The 23,476-nt window shown below is 49.8% G+C and overlaps 1 non-coding gene across 1 annotated transcript; it reads left to right on the top strand.

The window, feature by feature from the left end:
• Window positions 1-21,841: 21,841 nt before the first annotated feature.
• On the top strand, window positions 21,842-21,914 carry trnar-ccu (transfer RNA arginine (anticodon CCU)). The gene has a single exon. It is a non-coding gene; the product is annotated as a tRNA-Arg (tRNA).
• The last annotated feature ends 1,562 nt before the right edge of the window (window positions 21,915-23,476 follow it).

Raw genomic sequence — 23,476 nt, 5'->3', positions numbered from 1 at the left:
AATATAGGGACAGAGTGATCTCCTGGAAGAATTTCGATCGCCTAGATGGGTCGGAGAGGAATTTCCCAGATTTTTTTCTCCCAAATTGGCCATTGGGTCTTTATCTGGTTTTTCGCCTCTCCCGGGAGATCACATGGGTTCGGGTGGATGCAGAGTGATAGAAGATTTGAGGTTAGGATCAGATCAGCCATGATCTTATTGAATGGTGGAGCAGGCTCGAGGGGCCGATTGGCCTACTCCTGCTCCTATTTCTTATGTTCTTATGTTCTTATGTTCTTTGGCAGCACCTCCCAAACCCGCGACCACTTCCACCTAGAAGGACAAGGGCAGCAGGCGCATGGGAACACCACCACCTCCAAGTTCCCCTCCAAGTCACACATCATCCTGACTTAGAAGTATATCGGCCGTTCCTTCATCGACGCTGGGTCAAAATCCTGGAACTCCCTCCCTAACAGCACTGCGGGAGCACCTTCACCACACGGACTGCAGCGGTTCAAGATGGCCGCTCACCACCACCTTCTTAAGGGTAACTAGGGATGGGCAATAAATGCTGGCCTTGCCAGCGACACCCACATCTCATAAGTGAACAAAAAAATTTTTAGATTATACTTCCTCCTGCAATAGTATCTTGTGCCTCTCCTGATAATTTCAGTTTCTCATCTCTGGTGAGTCTTTAGCTTTAGTGTCCCTTTTATGACAGAGCACCCAGAACTATACACAGTATTCTAACTGTGGTCTAAGCCTTGCCTTGTGCAAGGTCATCTTTAACTCTTTACTCTTGTTACTCTTTGGCCCCATTTATAAATCCCCAAATGCTCCTGGCCTTTTTTATGGCTTCCCCTATCTGTAATCTCACTTTCTATTTGGGCAGTTGGTTTCAATTCTTGATAACAAAAGAGGTAAAGCCACAGTATTCATAACCCCTGAGGCTGTTCGTGACCCATCACCTTTCACCTGTGGTTCTCGGTCAACAACAACAACAACTTGTATTTATATAGCGCCTTTAACGCAGTAAAACCTCCCGAGACGCTTCACGGGAGTATTATAAGACAAAATTTGACACCGACCCACATAAGAAGAAATTAGGGCAGGTGACCAAAAGCTTGGTCAAAGAGGTAGGTTTTAAGGAGCGTCTTAAAGGAGGAAAGAGAGGTAGAGAGGCGGAGAGGTTTAGGCAGGGAATTCCAGAGCTTAGGCAACAGAAGGCACGGCCACCAATGTTCCTTTTTTCTGGAGCAGACAGACTCAGTATAACTGGAGCAGACATAGAAGATAGGAGCAGGAGTAGGCCATTCGGCCCCTTGAGCCTGCTCCGCCATTCAATGAGATCATGGCTGATCATCCAATTCCTGTACCCTGTCCCTGCCTTATAATCAGGGAAGCTCAAGTGGGCAGAATTAGAGGAGCGCCAATATCTCGGGGGTTGTAGGGCTGGAGGAGGTTACAGAGATGGGGGTGGGGTGAGGCCATGGAGGGATTTGAAAACAAGGATGAGAATTTTGAAATTGAGGCGCTGCTTAACCGGGAGCCAATGTAGGTCAGCGAGCACAGGGAGAGATGGGCGAACGGGACTTGGTGCGAGTTAGGACACGGGCAGCCCAGTTTTGGATGACCTCAAGTTTACGTCGGGTGGAATGTAGGAGGCCACGTTCTTGTTGGAACTTGTTGTTCCAGATTCCCCGAGGGCCTTCAGCTGCGAATATTGATCAAACTTGGATTGGGTATTGTTTCCCCAACATTCTCTAAGGAAAGAAGGCGAGGGAATAACGATAATCGCATTTTTATACAATGCCATTCACATCAAAACGTCGCCAAAATGTGTTTTGCACAATTAATTACTTTTAAGGTGATGTTTCGCTGCCAAACACAGCAGCCATTCTGCACCTACCACCCCCTTTACCAGCCATTCTGCACCTACCACCCCATCACCAGCCATTCTGCACCTACCACCCCCTTTACCAGCCATTCTGCACCTACCACCCCCATCACCAGCCATTCTGCACCTACCACCCCATCACCAGCCATTCTGCACCTACCACCCCATCACCAGCCATTCTGCACCTACCATCCCATCACCAGCCATTCTGCACCTACCATCCCCATCACCAGCCATTCTGCACCTACCACCCCCATCACCAGCCATTCTGCACCTACCACCCCCTTTACCAGCCATTCTGCACCTACCATCCCCATCACCAGCCATTCTGCACCTACCACCCCATCAGCAGCCATTCTGCACCTACCATCCCCATCAGCAGCCATTCTGCACCTACCACCCCATCAGCAGCCATTCTGCACCTACCACCCCATCAGCAGCCATTCTGCACCTACCACCCCCATCACCAGCCATTCTGCACCTACCATCCCCATCACCAGCCATTCTGCACCTACCATCCCATCAGCAGCCATTCTGCACCTACCACCCCATCAGCAGCCATTCTGCACCTACCATCCCCATCACCAGCCATTCTGCACCTACCATCCCCATCACCAGCCATTCTGCACCTACCATCCCCATCACCAGCCATTCTGCACCTACCATCCCCATCACCAGCCATTCTGCACCTACCACCCCATCAGCAGCCATTCTGCACCTACCATCCCCATCACCAGCCATTCTGCACCTACCACCCCCATCACCAGCCATTCTGCACCTACCACCCCCTTTACCAGCCATTCTGCACCTACCACCCCATCACCAGCCATTCTGCACCTACCACCCCATCACCAGCCATTCTGCACCTACCATCCCCATCACCAGCCATTCTGCACCTACCACCCCCTTTACCAGCCATTCTGCACCTACCACCCCCATCACCAGCCATTCTGCACCTACCACCCCATCACCAGCCATTCTGCACCTACCACCCCATCAGCAGCCATTCTGCACCTACCACCCCCATCACCAGCCATTCTGCACCTACCACCCCCATCACCAGCCATTCTGCACCTACCACCCCCTTCAGCAGCCATGAGGTGCGTGAGCAGCGGTGTTGGTGGAGGGAGGGAGGGAGGGAGAGGGTGAATAGTGAAATGAAGGCCCACAGGACACTGGCTGAGCCTCTCCTCTCCGAACCACCTGTGGCTAGTTCTCAATTTCCATTGGACAACACTGGTTAAAGGAATAGGCCAATTGCCAGCAGTTATCTGGGTTATTCCGTATTTTCCTATTCACAGATACCCCACAGTGCAGATAGAGGCCATTTCGGCCCATCGAGCCTGCACCGACACATATCCCACCCTATCCCCGTAACCCCACGTATTTAATCCCCCCTAACACTAAGGGTCAATTTTTTTTTTATCAGAGCCAATCATCCTAACCCGCACATCTTTGGACTGTGGGAGGAAACCGGAGCACCCGGAGGAAACCCACGCAAACACGGGGAGAATGTGCAAACTCCACACAGACAGTCACCCGAGGCCGGATTCGAACCCGGGTCCCTGGCGCTGTGAGGCAACAGTGCTAACCACTATGCCACCGTGCTTCAGTTGCCTTGCTGTTCCGGTGTTCTGCCCCCGTTACTTTTGCCTCCCTGGTTATTTTAAAACAGACAGCATTTTCCCGTAGCACATTAGATGAGCAGGCAGCTGTGGTGTTCTACAGGACCCCAACCCTCGGCTGTCCTTCCCCTGGTCCAATCAGTGGCCTGCGCTGGTGTCAGACGACAAAGGCAGCAGAATGACCACGTCCCAGTGGAACGTCACAGCCGACTGCTCAACTGCGACGTGAAAAGCTGCTTCCAGAGGGAGGCGGTCGTGTCTCATACCACTTTGAGGAAGCTCAGCAAGACATGGAAATGTGAGCAAAGTCTGAAAACGGTGAGTTCTCCTGGTGTCCTGGCCAAATTCCTCCCTCAACCATTCCAACCAGACAACAGATTAACAGGCCGTGTATCTGTTTACGGGCTCTTGCTGTGTATAAAAATGGCTGACACGTTATTCCACAAAGCAGCAAACAATTCAAAGTATTGCATTGGATGTCCAGATGTTTCTGAGAGATGCTGTATAAATGAAAGTCTTATTTTAATTCACTTAAATGAGCTTTGCAATATAACACCATAAACGAGCTCTGAGAACTCTCACAAGAACATAAGACGTAGGAGCAGGAGTTGGCCATTCGACCCCTCGAGCCTGCTCCGCCATTCAATAAGATCATGGCTGATCCAATCTTGGCCTCAACTCCACTTTCCCGCTCCCCACACCCCTCGACTCCCCTGTAGTTCAAATATCTGTCTATCTTCGCCTTGAATATATTCACTGACTCCGTCTCCACAGCTCTCTGGGGTAGAGAATTCCAAAGATTCACGACCCTCTGAGAGAAGAAATTCCTCATCATCTCTGTGTTAAATAGGCGACCCCTTATCCTGAAACTGTGCCCCCTAGTTCTAGATACCCCCACGAGGGGAAACATCCTCTCTGCATCTACCCTGTCAAACCCCCTCAGAATCTTATATGTTTCAATAAGATCACCTCTCATTCTTCTAAACTCCAATGAGTATAGGCCCAACCTGCTCAACCTTTCCTTCATCTCAGGAATCAACCTTCTCTGCACTGCCTCCAATGCAAGTATATCCTTCCTTAAATATGCACTTCAATACCAGCAACAATAACAACTTGCATTTAACCTAGTAAAACGTCCTAAGGCGCTTCACAGGAGCGTTATCAAACAAATTTTGACACGGAAGGATGTTCTTGCCATGGAGGAAGTGCAGCGAAGATTCACCAGGCTGATACCTGGGATGGCAGGAATGACGTATGAGGGGAGATTGGGTCGATTGGGTTTATACTCGCTGGAGTTTAGAAGAATGAGAGGGGATCTCATTGAAACTTATAAAATTCTAACAGGACTAGACAGACTAGATGCAGGAAGGATGTTCCCGATGGTCGGGGAGTCCAGAACCAGGGGTCACAGTCTAAGGATAAGGGGTAAGCCATTTAGGACAGAAATGAGGAAGAATTTCTTCACCCAGAGAGTGGTGAACCTGTGGAATTCTCTACCACAGAAGGCAGTTGAGGCCAACTTATTAAATATATTCAAGAAGGAGTTAGATATATTTCTTAAGGCTAAAGGGATCAAGGGATATGGGGAGAAAGCAGGGACAGGGTGCTGAGTTTGGATGATCAGCCATGATCTCATTGAATGGCGGAGCAGGCTCAAGGGGCCGAATGGCCGACTCCTGCTCCTATCTTCTATGTTTCTATGTGCCACATAAGGAGATATTAGGACAGGTGACCAAAAGCTTGATCAAAGAGGTAGGTTGTAAGGAGCGCCTTAAAGGAGGAGAGAGAGGCGGAGAGGTTTAGGAAGGGAATTCCAGAGCTTAGGGCCCAGGCGGCTGAAGGCACGGCCGCCAACGGAGGAGCGATTAAAATCGGGGACGCACAAGAGGCCAGAATTGGAGGAGCGCAGAGATCATGGGCGGGTTGTGGGGCTGGAGGGGGTTACAGAGATAGGGAGGGGTGAGGCCATGGCGGGGTTTGAAATCAAGGATGAGAATTTTTAAATCGAGAATGACAGCATTTACTCAAAGGAATGGGAGGTGTGCTGAGGAGCCTGTGTATCACCAGCTCACCATGATCTGGGATTGGAGGGAGATCCGTGTGATGCTAATATTTGAAAAAGACAATAAATCAGAAATGGGGAGTTACAGGCCCGTTAGCCTGGCTTTGATTGGAGGCAGGTGTCTGACCAGCTCAACAGAGAAGGGGTTAATAGAGACTCTCAACACGACCTCTGGAAAAGATGGAATGTCTCACCACTTGGTTGATTTTACGAGGAAGTTAGTAGGTTGTAGGCAGCCTGGTTGACATTGAATATCTTTTGAGCAGGTGCCGCACAATAGGTCAGCCATGATCTCATTGAATGGTAGAACAGGCTCGAGGGGCTGAATGGCCTAACTCGTGTTCCGATGTTCCCAATGTGGGATTCAATTTTGAGTTGGATAGGGAATTAGCCGCCTTATCGTTAGCAGAAGTTTGTTATTAATGGTTCTGCGTGGAGACAGGTCAGTAGTGGAGTCCCACAGGGCTCGGTGATGGAGCCATTGCTTTCCACCGTCTGTATCAATGATCAATGGCTAAAGGCGCTGGGGGAACTGTCCGCTGGCTCAGAGATTTGTGCGTTCGGACAAAAATAGATTGCAATAAGATCTAGAGGCAATGGGGAAAGGGTCTGAGGCCATTCAGCCCATTGTGCCTGTGCCGGCTCATTGAAAAAGCTAGCAATTCGACCCACTCCCCCCCCTGCTCTTCCCCCAGAGCCCTGCAAATATTTCCTTTAAGGCTGTTGAGCGGGAGGAGGACCCACCGTCTCAACGTGTGTGAATCTCTGAAGGTCCACGGCCAGCGCTGAAAGGCTATAACAAAAGCAAATGGAGAACTAGAAGATATCGCCAGGGCAGATAAATACAAAACATAACAGGAGGTGCAGCGCTCCAAAAAAATAATTCACTGATTGAAGCATTTAGAGACGTTTCTGGCCTCTTGCGCATCCCCGATTTTCATCGCTCCACCATTGGTGGCCGTGCCTTCAGCTGCCGAGGCCCTAAGCTCTGGAATTCCCACCCTAAACCTCTCCGTCTCTCTCTCCTCCTTTAAAATGCTCCTTAAAACCTACCTCTTTGACCAAGCTTTTGGTCGTCTGCCCTAATCAATGTTCCCTCTAAATATTTTTTGTGCGCGGTACCTTTACATGCGCGGTATCTTACAGGGAGCAGCGTGTGAGCGACCAGCGCGCTATCTGTACACCCCCTCCCTGGCCCAAGACCGCACAAAGTGGAGGAGAAGCATCCGGGAAGGCACCGAAAACCTCGAGTCTCTTCGCCAGGAGCAAGCGGAAGCCAAGCGCAGGCAGCGCAAGGAGCACATGTCAACCCAAGCACCCCGCCCCTTCAACCACTGTCTGCCCCACCTGTGACAGAGACTGTAGGTCCCACATTGGACTCATCAGTCACCTGAGAACTCATTTTTCATGTGGAAGCAAGTCACCCTCGGTTCTGAGGGACTGCCGAAGAAGAAGAAGATCTTTACACGCAGGGGGAGCAACGTGTGAGCGACCAGCGCGGTATCTTCCCGACTGTTGTGCGGCCGCTCGCTCATGCAGCTTAAGAGGGAACTTTGTTCCTAATATCTCCTGATGCGGTTCGGTGTTAAATTTGTTCGATAAACGCTCCTGTGAAGCACCTCGGGACATTTTACTGGGTCAAAGGCGTAGGATAAATATAAGTTGTTTTTGTTTCGATAAAGGGATGAGGTGATCCGTAAAGTGTTCCTGTGGAAAGCACTTGTTATCTGGCAGCGCCACCTTGTGTAAGTTATTTTTCATGTGGAATATTTTCCTCTTGGAGTGGAGCAGTTTGTTCAGTCTGTGCAGCACTCATTACTACAACTGTTAAAGGGGGAAATGATCTTTCTGATGGCCGCAGAGTGCTCAGTGTTGATAAAGAGAGAGGGAGATATTTGTGCACTGGCTTATCAGTATCCGTCCGTCTCCCTCCCGCTCCACCCCTTCCTGCTTTCAGCTTTCAAACCCGCTGGTTAAGAGGCAGGCTCAGGTTCAGCAGCAGCAGACATTTTGTATCGAATCACTTCTTCGGTGTAATCATGGGAGATCCCTCCTCCCCCACTCGTGATGTCACTGAAGAGGGGATTCCACACAAAATGTCTGCTGTCAGCCTGCCTGTTAGAAAGCCCAGGGCAGAGAAACGGGCAACGGCTTAATGAGGCTGAAAACCCAGCCGATAGCCCAGGGGAATGAAAGAAAGAAAGACTTGCATTTCTATAGCACCTTTCACAACCTCAAGACGTCCCAAAGCGCTTTACAACCAATGAAGTACTTTTTTTTGAAGTGTAGCCACTGTTGTAATGTGGGAAACGCGGCAGCCAATTTGTGCACAGCAAGCTCCCACAAACAGCAATGTGATAATGACCAGATCATCTGTTTTTGTTATGTTGGGTTGAGGGATAAATGAGGAGCACTCCGGCCCCAGATTTAGGTCCCGGGGGTTTTGGTGCTGAAAACTTTAAAAAAAACATTTATATTCTGTTTCATACAAATAGATAAGCATTTGTATATTTTTTAAAAATGTGACTGATGAGAGGGTGTCACCCCGAAATGAGAGGGGGTTGGTGGGTCTGAACAAGAGAGGGGAAGAGACACCATGTCTACAGGTATCCGTCTTTATAAGGGGTGGGGCTATACAGCAGTTCACCAGAGTACACTTCCCTTTCAAGCTGACATGGCTCCATGTAATAATAGTGCTCAGAGGCCCACTTTCGGTCATTGTGGAACTCTGACAGGAGTCTGCCTTCTGTGCATCCCCCGATTTCCATCGCTCCACCATTGGCGGCCGTGCCTTTAGCTGCCCGGGCCCTAAACTCTGGAATTCCCTCCCTAAACCTCTCCGCCTCTCTACCTCTCTCCCCTCCTTTAAGTCGCTCCTTAAAACCTACCTCTTTGACCAATCCTCCTGTCCTACTATCCTCCTTATGTGACTCGCTGCCCAATTTGGTCTGCTAACGTTCCTGTGAAGCGCCTTGGAATGTTTTGCTATGTTAAAGGCGCTATATAAATGCAGGTTGTTGTTGAAGTGTGGTTAGAGGCTCGGGATAATTGCACCAGGGCTTATAGATGTGATTTAGTCCACATTTTAAACTCATACATTCATAGAATCATAGACGTTTACAGCACAGAAGGAGGCCATTCGGCCCATCTTGTCCTTGCCGGTCGACAAAGAGCTATCCTCCCTAATCCCACTTCCCAGCTCTTGGTCCGTAGCCCTGTAGGTTACGGCACTTCAAGTGCATATCCAAGTACTTTTTAAATGTGATGAGGGTTTCTGCCTCTACCACCCTTTCAGGCAGTGAGTTCCAGACCCCCACCGCCCTCAACTCCCCTCTAAATCTCCTACCGATTACTTTAAATCTATGCCCCCTGATTATTGACCTCTCTGCTAGGGGAAATAGGTCCTTCCTATCCACTCTATCTAGGCCCCTCATAATTTTATACACCTCAATCAAGTCTCCCCTCAACCTCCTCTGTTCCAAAGGAAACAACCCAGCCTATCCAATCTTTCCTCATAGCTAAAATTCCCCAGCCCAGGCAACATCCTTGTAAATCTCCTTTGTACCCTCTCCAGTGTAATCACATCCTTCCGTAATGTGGTGACCAGAACTGCATGCAGTATTCTAGTTGTGGCCTAACTAGTGTTTTATACTAGTTCAAGCATAACCTCCCTGCTCTTATATTCTATGCCTTGGCTAATAAAGGCAAGTATCTTGTATGCCTTCTTATCCACTTTATCTACCTGTCCTGCTACCTTCAGGGATCTGTGGACATGCACTCCAAGGTCCCTCTGATCTTCTGCACTTCTCAGTGTCCAACCATTTATAGCGTATTCAGTTCTTTTATATTTGTAATATAAATTCCGATGTTCATATCTATAATGGAAGATGCCTTTGTGAACTTGTGACACTATTATTACACCCTCCTGCCAGTGGTGGCACTGCAGTGCCTCAAGTGGGGGGAATGTGTAATTACAGTGTGACAAGTTTACATAGGAAGTTTCTATTATATATGCGGGCAGAGGAATTGTTAACAAAACAATTGACAGGTAGCGTGTGCAGATGTAAGAATTTTAATATATTACTAGATAATCTCCTGTGATATTCCACACAGGGTTAGAGAGTGGGGGCTAGTGGTGTGACTCATGGGGCTGGATTTTCATTGAGGAGGCGGGTAGGAGGCGGGTCTACAACTTTTGGGATTGTAGTCCCGCCTCCATCCAGTTCTAGCCAACCCACGCAATTTAGACTTGATTGACCTTGTTGAGCCCACCCAGCGGGCTCAGCAGGCCAAGTAAGGGCCACCCGGCAACAGGTGATGTCACAGATTGAAATTTCATCTGTTAAGACCTTTTGACAGATGAAATATCAGCGTTTCACAGCTGTTTGAAGCTGTCAAACACTGACAATCTGTACTCCAAGTTAATTCCTTCCTCTCAGGATGATTTAGAGATCTCCCCGGAACAGAAAGCTGAATGCTGCAGATTTTGACAGATTGTGGCCATTCTGCTTTCTGTGCCGGTGAGATGAGGGACTCCCGAGACCTGAAGGAAGGGAGGCTGTAAAGGCAAGTAAAGGTTAGTAGAACTTCTTTAAACAATTTACACAGACCAAACACACTTACCTCTGCACTCATGCACCCATCACTCACCTGAACACCGGACATCTCGACCCCTCCAAGCCCTGCATCCCGACGGTCTGCCTCCTCTAACTTGGCATGGTTTGGAGCTGTCGGGAATCCCACATTTCAACAATGAAAATAGGGATTAGGCTAAAAACTGCCTGTTAACTACCTGTTAACAGGCAGTTAATTGGCACTAATCCCCTTCCCGCCTCGGGGAGGCGGGTCCCAGTGCGGGGTGGGTACCCACTTCCTTTGAAACTGGCATGGAGGTGGGTTGGGGGCGGGATGGGGTCATGCCCCCCGATTTCAGGATTTTAACCCCCCACACGCCTCCAATCCCGACTCCATGGCCCAATGAAAATCCTGCCCATGGTGTCCCACACTGACTATTCACTTTATTTATTAACGACTTAGATGATGGGGTAGCGAGCCACATATCCAAGTTTGCCGCTGACTCAAAGATAGGCAGTGTAGATGGAAGCATAAAATTACAAAGAGATATTAATAGATTAAGCGAATGGGCAAAACTGCGGCAAATGGATTTCAATGTAAGCAAATGTGAGGCCATCCACTTTGGACCTAAAAAGGATCGAACAGGGTCCTTTCCAAATGGTGAAAAGCTAAAACCAGCAGAGGTCCAAAGAGACTTGGGGTCCATGTCGATAGATCATTAAAATGTCATGGACAGGTACAGAAAATAATCAAAAAGGCTAATGGAACACTGGCCTTTATATCTCGAGGACTAGAACACAAGGGGGTAGAAGTTATACTGCAGCTATACAAAACCCTGGTTAGACCACACCTGGAGCACTGTGAGCAGTTCTGGGCACCGCACCTTAGGAAGGATATATTGGCCTTGGAGGGAGTGCAGCGTAGGTTTACCAGAATGATACCCGGACTACAAAGTTTAAATTACGAGGAGAGATTACACAAACTAGGGTTGTATTCCCTAGAATTTAGGGGGTGATTTGATCGAAGTTTTTCAGCTGTTAAGGGGAACTGATAGGGTAGATAGAGAGAAACTATTTCCGCTGGTTGGGGAATCTAGGACTAGGGGGCATAGTCTAAAAATTAGAGCCAGACCTTTCAGGAGTGAAATTAGGAAACACTTCTACACTCCAAGGGTGGTAGAAGTTTGGAACTCTCTTCCGCAAATGGCAATTGATGCTAGATCAATTGTTAATTTTAAATCTGAGATTGATAGATTTTTGATAAGCAAAGGATGAGACCGGGAAATTAATGGTGGGAAATATGGAGATGGCAAAAACACTGAATGAGTATTTTGTATCAGTCTTTACAGTAGAGGACACTAAGAATATCCCAACACTGGACAAAAAGGGGGCTAAAGGGGGGGAGGAGCTAAACACGATCAAAATCACTAAGGAAGTGGTACTTGGTAAAATAATGGGACTCAAGGCGGATAAATCACCTGGACCTGATGGCTTACATCCTAGGGTCTTGAGGGAAGTGGCGGTAGGGATTGTGGATGCATTGGTAATAATTTTCCAAAACTCCCTGGACTCGGCAAAGGTCCCGGCAGACTGGAAAACTGCTAATGTAACACCCTTATTTAAAAAGGGCAGTAGACAGAAGGCTGGAAACTATAGACCGGTTAGCCTAACATCTGTGGTAGGTAAAATGTTGGAGTCCATTATTAAGGAGACAGTAACAGGACATTTGGATAATCATAATTTAATAGGACAAAGTCAGCATGGTTTTATGAAGGGGAAGTCATGTTTGACAAATTTGCTGGAGTTCTTTGAGGAAGTAACATATAGGGTGGATAAAGGGGAACCAGTGGACGTAGTGTATTTAGACTTCCAAAAGGCATTTGACAAGGTGCCACACAAAAGATTATTGCTTAAGATAAAAAATCACGGGATTGGGGGTAATATTCTGGCATGGATAGAGGATTGGCTATCTAACAGAAGGCAGAGAGTTGGGATAAATGGTTCATTCTCAGACTGGCAATCAGTAACTAGTGGTGTTCCGCAGGGGTCAGTGCTGGGTCCCCAACTCTTTACAATCTATATTAACGATTTGGAGGAGGGGACCGAGTGTAACATATCAAAGTTTGCAGATGATGCTAAGATGGGAGGGAAAGTAGTGAGTGAGGAGGACATAAAAAACCTGCAAGGGGACATAGACAGGCTAAGTAAGTGGGCAGAGATTTGGCAGATGGAATACAATACTGGAAAGTGTGAGGTTATGCACTTTGGCAGGAAAAATCGTAGAGCAAGTTATTATCTTAATGGCAAGAAACTGGAAAGTACTGAAGTACAAAGGGATCTGGGGGTCCTGGTGCACGAAACTCAAAAGGTTCGTATGCAGGTGCAGCAAGTGATTAAGAAGGCCAATGGAATGTTGGCTTTCATTGCTAGGGGGATAGAATATAAAAATAGGGAGGTATTGCTTCAGTTGTACAAGGTATTGGTGAGACCGCGCCTGGAATACTGTGTACAGTTTTGGTGTCCATACTTAAGAAAGGACATACTTGCTCTCGAGTCAGTACAAAGAAGGTTCACTCGGTTAATCCCGGGGATGAGGGGATGGACATATGAGGAGAGGTTGAGTAGATTGGGACTCTACTCATTGGAGTTCAGAAGAATGAGAGGCGATCTTATTGAAACATATAAGATTGTGAAGGGGTTGGATCGGGTGGATGCGGGGAGGATGTTCCCGATGATGGGTGAAACCAGAACTAGGGGGCATAGTCTTAGAATAAGGGGCTGCTCTTTCAAAACTGAGATGAGGAGGAACTACTTCACTCAGAGGGTGGTAGGTCCATGGAATATGCTGCCCCAAAAAGCTGTAGAAGCTACATCATTACATAAATTTAAAATAGAAATAGACAGTTTCCTAGAAGTAAAGGGAATTAAGGGTTACGGGGAGCGGGCAGGAATTTGGACATAAGTCTAGGTTCGGATCGGTCATGGCCCTGTGGGTAGCGGAGCGGGCCCAGGGACCGTGTAGCCTGATCCTGCTCCTATTTCTTGTGTCTAATTCTGTTAGATTCAGGAGATGGTTCTGTGATAGTGGATTGGTGGTTAGGATCAGATCAGCCATGATCTTATTGAATGGCGGAGCAGGCTCGAGGGGCCGATTGGCCTACTCCTGCTCCTATTTCTTATGTTCTTATGTTCTTATTAAGGGATATGGGGCAAAGGCGGGTATATGGAGTTAGGTCGCAGATCAGCCATGATCTCATTGAATGGCGGAGCAGGCTCGAGGGGCTGAATGGCCTCCTCCTGTTCCCATGTTCCTATAATTGGACCAGGGTAATTCAATTCCCAGTTTATTTTTATATTTCCGTTATAAATTTCTATGTCCACACTGCACCTGCACCCTCCCGCCAGTGGTGGTGCTGCAGCACCTCATCTGGGGCGAGGGCGTAATTACAGGGCGACAAGCATCTAATGGAAATTTCCATTTAAATGTGGTCATATGAAATTATAATGGAAAAAGTTGACAGGAAGTGAACACAGATGTAAGATTTTTAGTATAGAAGATAGGCACATATAGTTTCACAATTATTACGATTGTATATATTTATCAATATTTACACCGTGCTGCAATTGAGCTGTACATCCTGGGCTCAGGAGGCTCTCACTCCTGATCCCAATCACTGAAAAGTCCACGGAGGTAGACATTGGGTGAGACCAGGATTGGGCTCAACACTGCTGTTCTGCCTGGTGCTCTGTCTGCTTTATAAGGTGGACATGGCACTATTTCAAAGAAGAGCAGGGGGAGTTCTCCCCGGTGTCCTGGCCAATATTTATCCCTCAACCAACATCACTCTGGTTATTATCACATTGCTGTTTGCGGGAACTTGCTGTGCACAAATTGGCTGCAGAATTTTCCGACACTACAACAGTGACTACACTTCAAAAAGTACTTTATTGGCTGTAAAGCATTTTGGGACGTCCTGAGGTCGTGAAAGGCGCTAGAGAAATGCAAGTCTTTCTTTTTCACTCTGTCTGGCGTTCACTGTCTGGCACTTTGTCTGCCCTCACTGTCTGGCACTCTGTCTGACCTCACTGTCTGGCACTCTGTCTGACCTCACTGTCTGGTGCTCACTTTTAAAAAATTCATTTATGGGATGTGGGCGTCACTGGCAAGGCCAGCATTTATTGTCCATTCCTAATTGCCCTTGAGAAGGTGGTGGTGAGCCGCCGCCTTGAACCGCTGCAGTCCGCGTGGTGAAGGTGCTCCCACAGTGCTGTTAGGGAGGGAGTTCCAGGATTTTGATGCAGCCACGATGAAGGATCGGCTGATATACTTCTAAGTCAGGATGGTGTGTGACTTGGAGGGGAACTTGGAGGTGGTGGTGTTCCCATGCGCCTGCTGCCCTTGTCCTTCTAGGTGGAAGAGGTCGCGGGTTTGGGAAGTGCTGCCGAAGAAGCCTTGGCGAGTTGCTGCAGTGCATCTTGTAGATGGTACACACTGCAGCCACGGTACGCTGGTGGTGGAGAGAGTAAATGGTTAAGGTGGTGGATGGGGTGCCAATCAAGCGGGCTGCTTTGTCCTGGATGGTGTCGAGCTTCTTGAATGTTGTTGGAGCTGCACTCATCCAGGCAAGTGGAGAGTGTTCCATCACACTCCTGACTTGTGCCTTGTAGATGGTGGAAAGGCTTTGGGGAGTCAGGAGTTGAGACACTCGCCGCAGAATTCCCAGCCTCTGACCTGCTCTTGTTGCCACAGTATTTATGTGGCTGGTCCAGTTAAGTTTCGGGTCAATGGTGACCCCCAGGATGTTGATAGTGGGTGATTCGGCGATGGTAATGCCATTGAATGTCAAGGGGCGGTGGTTAGACTCTCGCTTGTTGGAGATAGTCATTGCCTGGCACTTGTGTGGCGCGAATGTCATTGTCTGGTGCTCACTGTCTGGTGCTCACTGTCTGGCACTCACTGTCTGGCACTCACTGTCTGGCACTCACTATCTGGTGCTCTGTCTGGAGCTCACTGTCTGGACCTCACCGTCTGTCTGGAGCTCACTGTCTGGCACTCTGTCTGGTGCTCACTGTCTGGTGCTCACTGTCTGGCACTCTGTCTGGCACTCTGTCTGGAGCTCACTGTCTGGACCTCACCGCCTGGTGCTGACTGTCTGGCACTCACTGTCTGGACCTCACTGCCTGGCACTCACTGTCTGGCACTCTGTCTGGTGCTCACTGTCTGGCGCTCACTGTCTGGCGCTCACCGTCTGGTGCTCACTGTCTGGTGCTCACTGTCTGGCGCTTTGTCTGGCACTCTGTCTGGCGCTCTGTCTGGAGCTCACTGTCTGGACCTCACCATCTGGCGCTCTGTCTGGCGCTCTGTCTAGAGCTCACTGTCTGGACCTCACCGCCTGGCGCTCACTGTCTGGCACTCTGTCTGGCGCTCACTGTCTGGAGCGCTGTCTGGCATTCTGTCTGGTGCTCTGTCTGGTGCTCTGTCTGGTGCTCACTGTCTGGTGCTCACTATCTGACGCTCACTGTCTGACGCTCACTGTCTGGAGCTCACTGTCTGGACCTCACCGCCTGGCGCTCACTGTCTGGGGCTCTGTCTGGCACTCTGTCTGTCATTCACCGTTTGACGCTCACCGTCTGGCACTGGCGGGCTTTTCACACCAGTGGAGTTTGTCCTGCAATGTGGGGAATGATACCTCGGAACACAGCCTGGGCTGAAGGAGATTTGCTTTTTTTTTTACAAATGAAATTTCTGGTGTGAGAGATGTGAAATATTCTTTCATCCCCTCCTCGTGGCCAATATTAGTTCAGCTGCAGACAGACAGGAGGCTTTGTGATTCCTGTACGTATGGTTCCCAGATTTTGTGTAAAGTGATTTGACATCCCATTCATGTGGCGAGCTTCCCTTTCATCCACCACTGCCTCCCACTGCGTTCGGAGCCATCTGTCCATTGTCTTGTGATCTCTCTCCCAGCTGCTCCATGTTACTCTCCAGGCAACCAGGCAGGCAGGCTGCATTCACTTTATGACAAAGAGTAATAACAGCCAGGGCTCGATGGGGAGGGGAAGAGAACAGATTGTGCATTTTGTTTTTAAGGGCCCCAGTCAGTAAAAACACTACCCAGTGTTGTATTGCGCCATACGGGACACATGGGTCGTAGGTGCGATGTGATGAGCAGGCTGATCTTAGCAAAGGTAGTGGGAGCAGCACCGCCATTAGTCTGAGTAGCCCTGAGCTAGGGACAGGAAAAAAAACTCCAGTCTGACGAAAGGTCATCGACCTGAAACGCTAGCTCTGTTTCGCTCTCCACAGATGCTGCCTGACCTGCTGAGTAGTTCCAGCATTTTCTGTTTTTATTTCGGGGTTCTTGTTGCTGATTGCTATCCAGTGACTCCGTTAGAAAGTACACATGACAAAGAAAGAACTTGGACTTATTTAGCGCCTTTCACGACCTCAGAACGTCCCAAAGCGCTTTAGTCAATGAGGTACTTTTTTGAAGTGTATTCACTGTTGTAATGTGGGAAACACAGCAGCCAATTTGCGCACAGCAAGCTCCCACAAACAGCAATGTGATAATGAGCAGATAATCTGTTTTAGTGATGTTGATTGAGGGATAAATATAGGCCCAGGACACCGGGGAGAACTCCCCTGCTCGTCTTCAAAATAGTGCCACAGGATCTTTTACGTCCGCCTGAGAGAGCAGACGGGGCCTCGGTTTAACGTCACATCCGAAAGACGGCACCTCCGACAGTGCAAATGTGGGGAGAGAACAGGATCCGGCTCATCCGTGATGACCTCCACGGTCAAATAGCCTGCTGACTGTCGCTCGTCTAGATCGAGGCGGGTGATTGGTGGGGGCACCGTTGGTCGATGTTCTTCCGGGGGTGATGAAAGGATAGTGGGTGGGTAAGAGTTGCTGTGATCGTTGTTGCTGTTGTTGTCGTGGTTGTTGTCGTTACCGGCTGGGGCGACGTCTTTTATGGACACAGTGTCCTCCCTTCCGTCGGCATGCCGGGCATACGCGTATTGGGGGTTGGCGTGGAGTAGGTGCACTGACTCCACGAGAGGGTCCGTCTTGTGGCCCCTCACATGCCTTTGTACAAATACCGGACCTGGGGTGGAGAGCCATGACGGCATGGATACGCCTGAGGTGGATTTCCGGGGAAAGACAAACATTCGTTCATGAGGCGTGGCATTAGTGGCAGTACACAATAGCGACCGTATCGAATGGAGCACATCTGGGAGGACTTCCTGCCAGCGGGAGATAAGGAGGCCCTTGGTCCTTAGAGCTAGAGTGACTGCTTTCCATACTGTCCCGTTCTCTCGCTCCACCTGGCCGTTACCCTGGGGGTTGTAGCTGGTGGTACGGCTCGTGGCGATCCCCCTGGACAACATGTACTGGCGTAGCTCTTCACTCATGAAGGACGCCCCCCTATCCGTATGGATGTAGCTCGGCATACCGAACAGGCAGAACAGGCTGTTGAGGTATTTAATGACCATGGCGCTGGTCATGTCTGGGCAGGGGAAGGCGAATGGGAAACGGGAGTATTCGTCCACAATGTTCAGGAAGTAAACATTGTGGTCGACTGACGGGAGGGGGCCCTTGAAATCTAAGCTGAGCTGCCCAAAGGGCCGTGTAGCTTTGATTAAGTGGGCTCTATCTGGGCGGTAGAACCGAGGCTTGCACTCAGCGCAAGTGCGGCAGTTCCTGGTCAGAGACCGAACTTCCTCAATCGAGTAGGGTAAGTTGCGGGACTTTATGAAGTGGAACAGCCGTGTGACCCCTGGGTGGCAGAGGTCGTTGTGGAGGGTCTGTAGCCGATCCCTGGTGGCGCTAGCACACACCCCTCGTGAGAGGGCGTCGGGGGATTCGTTAAGGGCCCCTGGCCGGTAAATGATGTCATACTTGAAGGTGGAGAGCTCGATCCGCCACCTGAGAATCTTATCATTTTTAACCTTCCCCTTCTGTTTATTATTAAACATAAACGCTACCGACCGCTGGTCGGTAAGTAGGGTGAAGCGTTTGCCGACTAGGTAGTGGCGCCAGTGGCGCACTGCCTCCACGATGGCTTGGGCCTCCTTTTCCATGGAGGAGTGTCTGATCTTGGGCCCTTGGAGGGTCCTCGAGAAGAAAGCTACGGGCCGCCCTGCCTGGTTGAGGGTGGCCGCCAAGGCAAAGTCAGACGCATCACTTTCCACTTGAAAGGGAGTGTTCTCGTCCACTGCCTGTAGCGTGGCCCGTTCAATATCCCGCTTAATGCTTTTGAAGGCGGCGCGGGCCTCAGCAGAGAGCGGAAAAGAGGATGCTTTCAAGAGGGGGCGGGCTTTGTCGGAGTAGTTGGGGACCCATTGGGCATAATAAGAAAATAACCCCAGGCACCTTTTCAGGGCTTTGGGTGTGTTGGGCAGGGGCAGCTCCCGTAGGGGGTGCAATCGGTCGGGGTCTGGTCCAATTTCCCCATTCTCCACCACGCTGCCTAGTATGCAGAGGCGCGTGGTGTTGAAAACGCACTTGTCCTCGTTGTAAGTGAGGTTGAGTTTTTGTGCGGTTTTCAGGAACCTCTCGAGGTTCGAGTCGTGATCCTGCTGGTTGTGACCGCAGATGGTGACGTTGTCGAGGTAGGGGAAGGTTGCCTGCAAGTGGTGGTCATCGACCATGCGGTCCATCTCCCTCTGGAAGACCGAGACCCCATTCGTCACCCCAAAGGGGACTCTGAGGAATTGGTAGAGGCGTCCGTTCGCCTCGAAGGCGGTGTACGGGCGGTCCTCTGGTCTGATAGGGAGCTGGTGGTACGCTGACTTGAGGTCGATGGTGGAGAACACCCGGTATTGGGCAATTTGGTTCACCATTTCTGATATGCGAGGTAGCGGGTAGGCGTCTAGTTGGGTGTACATGTTGATCGTTTGACTATAGTCGATCACCATCCGTTTCTTCTCGCTACCCCTCACCACCACCACTTGGGCGCGCCACGGGCTGTTGCTGCGTTCAATAACGCACTCCCTCAGCAGCCTGTCCACCTCGGTCGCGATAAACCGCCTGTCCTCCCAGCTGTACCTCCTGCTTTTGGTCGCTATTGGCCGGCAGTTGGGAGTAAGGTTCGCGAATAGCGAAGGCGGCTTTACCTTCAGGGTAGCCAGACCGCACACTGTGAGGGGCGGCTGGGACCCACTGTAATTGAGCGTGATGCTTTGGTGGTGGCACTGGAAATCCAGGCCCAAGATCACGCTCGCACATAGACTCTTCATGATTAGTAATTTAAAATTATCGTATACAGTTCCGTTAACGGACAATTGTACCGCACAGTAACCCATAATGGTCGATGTCTGGGTTTTATCAGCCATAGAGATGGTGCCCCGAGCAGGGACCACCGTTAGAGAGTGTTGTTGTGCTAGTTCAGGGTGGATAAAACTCTCCGTGCTTCCACTGTCAATTAAACATTTAACCCCGCACCCGTTTACCTCGATGTCCACCATTGATTTGGATAGCGGGTGCGGTCTGGTCTGGTCCACTGTGACCGATGCCACTGTAGGGCCCTGATCGAGACAAGATGGCGTCCACGCTGTCTGCTCACAAGATGGCGGACCCCACGCGGTCGGGCAAGATGGCGTCCAAGATGGCCGCTCCCACGGCGCACACGCGGCGGTGGCGGGTTTTCCAGCGGGGTTCCCTCTGCACACCTTCCCGAAGTGCCCCTTCTTACCGCACTTAAAGCAGGTGGTGCCTTTCGCCGGGCACAGATTTCTGGTGTGCTTCGGCTGCCCACAGAAGTAGCAGTTGGGGCCCCGACGCGTCGCGGCTGTCGTAGGGCTTCTGGGGGGAGAGCGGGGCCCCGACGGTGTCGGGCTGCCGGGCGGGGAAGATGCCTTCCAAGATGGCGGCGCCCTTGGTGCACACGTGGCGGCGTGGGCGGCGCGGGCTGAAGAGTAGGTGTCCGAGTTTCTCTGGGCCACATCCAGGGATCGCGCTGTGTCCACAGCCTGTTTCAGGTCCAATCCCGTTTTTTCCAGTAGTCCCTGCCGGATGTAAGTGGAGCTGAGGCCTGTGATAAAGGCATCACGAACAAGCTCGTCAGCATACACTGCGGCTTTTACATCTTGGCACTTGCAGTCTTTGCCAAGCGTTTTCAGGGTGACTAGGAACTCATCCAGCGATTCCCCAGGTCGCTGTGTGCGAGTAGCGAGCAGATGCCTAGCGTACACCTCGTTCGTAGGCTGCTGGTAATGCGCCTTTAGGATGTCGCAGGCGGCCGGGTACGTGTCGGCGTCTTGGATGAGGGGGTAAACCCGGTGGCTTACCCAATTCCGCAGGATTCCGAGTTTCATACTTTCAGCGTCCGTAGCGTCTGTGATGGCTGCGGAATTGTCCAGGAAGAATTCCATACACTTAAACCAGTGTCCGAATCGTGCCGATGCGTCCGAAGCATGCGGGTCCAAATCCAAACGTTCGGGTTTCAAGAGTTGATCCATTGCGTTGAAAATTGAGTTAATAAAATTGATGTGCCTCAATGAATCCGAGACTCAACGTTAACGGAGCAAAGCAAGGCTTTTATTAACTCAGAAAGTAATACACAGTGGAGAAGTGTCTCTCATCCAGAGATCTGCTGTACTGCCTGTGAGACACGCTGGGGCCTGCTTAAGTAGGGGCCAGGTATGGGCGGAGCCCTACACACAATACAATACAGGTAAGGAAATGAAACTGAAACTAAACTCCCCTGCTTGTCACAGTCACAGGCACAATCAAACACAGAGAATACAGAGTGCCTGATGAATGGCATATTTCATCACAGCGGGCCTCGTTGGGGAGGTATCGGAGGGAGGCTAGTGCCGGTGCAATCGAACCCGAGCACGAGTCTGATGTTTCTGGAGGTAATGGAAGACAAATTGAAAATAAATGGGCCCGCTGCTTACTGAAGCCTTTCATATCCGGTGGTGAAATACAGATGAAAATTGTTTGTTCTTGCGATGAAAATGATGCCCAGTTCTTCAGTTATTCCACAGCCCTGTCATCAAGAACATTTCTACAGCGCCTTTCACAACCTCAGGACGTCCCAAAGCGCTTTGCAGCCAATGACACCCTCAAAGCCTCCTTGAAAAAGTGCAACATCCCCACCAACACCTGGGAACACCTGGCCCAAGACCGCACAAAGTGGCGGAGAAGCATCCGGGAAGGCGCCAAACACCTCGAGTCTCTTCGCCGGGAGCAAGCGGAAGCCAAGCGCAAACAGCGGAAGGAGCGCACGTCAACCCAAGCACCCCACCCACCCGCCCCTTCAACCACCGTCTGCTCCACCTGTGACAGAGACTGTAGGTCCCGCATTGGACTCATCAGTCACCTGAGAACTGATTTTTAGTGTGGAAGCAAGTCATCCTCGGTTCCGAGGGACTGCCGAAGCAGGGGAAGAAGAGGACAGCCAATGAAGTACTTTTTGAAGTGTAGTCACTGTTGTAGGAAAAGAGAGTTAGCGGAATCTGAGCAGATCCTGAATAACTCAAAAAGCATGCCTGGATCAGGAATGTGGCGTACGAGCAGATCAGAACAGGAAATGCTGCAAATGCACCGTGAGATCCAGAAGTAACTGCAGCCTGTTCAGTAACTTGAGAGGGCGGGCTCGTGCTGCTGCAAGTTTACTGTTGGAGCTATTGTGGGAGTTGCTCTGTGTTGATAGAGTCAGCAAGATTTACTGTTTCTAGCAAGCTGTTTCCTGTCTAGCCCCAGTGGCCTAATGGATAAGGCACTGGCCTCCTAAGCCAGGGATTGTGGGTTCGAGTCCCATCTGGGGTGATGTCAATTTTAAATAACTTTACGGGGGGGGGCGAAATCTATAGATTAAATTTTAATTATATAAGTGACTGTAGCAAGGGTTTGACTGCAAATTAAAGTCTTACTTAGTACCACGATGGGGAGTGAGCAACACAAGGCCACCGTCGGAGACAGCAGGATTCTGTTTTTAGGCTGAGGAACTGTTCAATATTGTGAACTGTTCAAATAACAGGGGCCGCAAGTTAAAAGGGACAATAATCTAAAGTGTCAGCTGGAAGGTTGTGCCCCATACTAAGACTCTGAGCTCATAACCTGGTAATGAATACAACAGTGACAGTGAGGGAGGTGCTGTTAAACCTCAGGTAATGGTTAACCGGGGCTGTTTGCAGGTAATTAAATTGTGCGCCATCCCCCACCCCCCCAGACACAATCAGAAGAAAAAGTGTAGGGCGTTCTGCACATTCTTAACCCATTAACCTTTGTGGGATCTGAGAGAGAGAGCCTCTATTTCAACAGGCAGAATTAAAACAATCAGTTTGAAACCCCTTACTTGCTACAAGTGGGGAGAGAATGCGAGGAATTACCTGATATAAACTGCACTAAAATAACAGAAAGATACATCACATTAGAGACGGTGACACTCTGAGTGTTGGAATTATTTCATGGTAATTATGTGTGAAAGAAGACACCATGCGAAAGATGGCACCCGCTTTAGGAGGGCATCCTCATAGAATCATAGAAATTTACAGCACAGAAGGAGGCCATTCGGCCCATCGTGTCCGCTCTGGTCGACAAAGAGCTATCCAGCCTAATCCCACTTTCCAGCACTTGGTCCGTAGTCCTGTAGGTTACAGCACTTCAGGTGCACATCCAAGAACTTTTTAAATGTGATGAGGGTTTCTGCCTCTACCACCCTTTCAGGCAGTGAGTTCCAGACCCCCACCACCCTTTGGGTGAAAAATATTCTCCTCAACTCCCCTCTAACCCTTCTACCAATTACTTTAAATCTAAGCCCCCTGGTTATTGACCTCTCTGCTAAGGGAAATAGGTCCTTCCTTATCCACTCTATCTAGGCCCCCTCATAATTTTATACACCTCAATTAGGTCTCCCCTCAGCCTCCTCTGTTCCAAAGAAAACAACCCCAGCCTATCCAATCTTTCCTCATAGCTAAAATTCCCCAGCCCAGGCAACATCCTCGTAAATCTCACAGTTGGGATGGTTTTCTTAACCAATCAGAATTTCAGAAAGCATATGGCAACATCTACATGCTGCCCCTTGGCGACATCATCTGAAGACTTGACATCAGGCTCCACAGGTACGCTGACAACACCCAGCCCTACTTCAGCACCACCTCTCTCGACCCCTCCACTGCTTCTGTATTGTCAGACTGCTTGTCCGACATCCAGTCCTGCAACTTCTTCTTATTAAATATTGGGAAGAACAAAGCCATTGTCTTTGGCCCCACCACATACTCTGTTCCCAAGCCACTGATTACATCCCTCTCCCTGGCCATTGTCTCAGGCTGAACGCAACCTCGGCCTCCTATTTGACCCTAAGCTCAGCTTCTGACCCCATATCCTCT

Source organism: Somniosus microcephalus, chromosome 28 (assembly GCF_052327205.1).
Source record: "Somniosus microcephalus isolate GS21.2 chromosome 28, FLI_Smic_1.0, whole genome shotgun sequence".
Lineage (NCBI taxonomy): Eukaryota > Metazoa > Chordata > Chondrichthyes > Squaliformes > Somniosidae > Somniosus > Somniosus microcephalus.
This window is presented reverse-complemented; position numbering and strand designations above follow the sequence as displayed.